Source organism: Nomascus leucogenys, chromosome X, assembly GCF_006542625.1.
Source record: "Nomascus leucogenys isolate Asia chromosome X, Asia_NLE_v1, whole genome shotgun sequence".
NCBI lineage: Eukaryota > Metazoa > Chordata > Mammalia > Primates > Hylobatidae > Nomascus > Nomascus leucogenys.
The window spans coordinates 115,588,148-115,589,121 of NC_044406.1; positions in this window are offsets into that span (position 1 = coordinate 115,588,148).

A 974-nucleotide genomic window follows, 5' to 3' on the forward strand; every position below is an offset into this window, starting at 1 on the left:
CTGCTCACCCCACAAAGACAGGTACTACTAATAAAATTAAAGAAGTCATCATCACCCTCATCATCATCACCATCATCATCATCATGGCTGCCATTTACTGAGTGTTTATGTGCCACTGTGCAAGAAGCTTTACATGCATTTTCTCATTTAATCCTCACAACCTCTGAGAAGGCCCTTTTCTTATTCCCATTTTACAAGTGCGGGAACTCAGTGAGGCCCATAGAGATTTATCAAGTGGCTCACAGTCACTTTTTTCACTGGGTAAATGAAAAAAAGCCAGATTTAAACCAGTCAGAGGACTCCAGAATCCACTCTCAAGAAAGGGCAAGTCCTGGCCGGGTGTGGTGGCTCACCCCTGTAATCACAGCACTTTGGGAGGCCGAGGTGGGAGGATCACATGAGGCCAGGATTTCGACAGCAGCCTGGGCAACATGGTGAAACCCCGTCTCTACTAAAAATACAAAAACTAGCTGGGTGTGGTGGCACACACCTATGGTCCCAGCTACTCGGGACGCTGACGCAGGAGAATCGTTTGAACCCAGGAGGCGGAGGTTGCAGTGAGCTGAGATCGTGCCTCTGCACTCCAGCCTGGGCAAGAGAGCAAGACTCCATCTCAAAAAATAATAATAATAATAAAATAAAGAAAAATACAGTGCGAGTGGTGTGGCTTTCATCATTTTACTGACGAGAAAACAGGCTCAAGCAGGATCACACCACAGATGAGAAGCAGATCCACATCATAATGCCCCCCCAGACCCTGCCAGACCTTTGCCTTTGCACCCTGACACTTGCTCCTGGGGTTCTGGCAGGTCATGGGTGGCAAGACCAGGCACCTGACCAACACCCTCACACAGGCCTTTAGGCCCGAGGCAGCTCATGTGCTTTTTTCCTCAGTGTCAGACCCAGGACTCCACCTCATCTCTGATTTCCCTTGCCCCTTCCAGCCTACCATTCTGGGAGGAAGAACCCAGCCC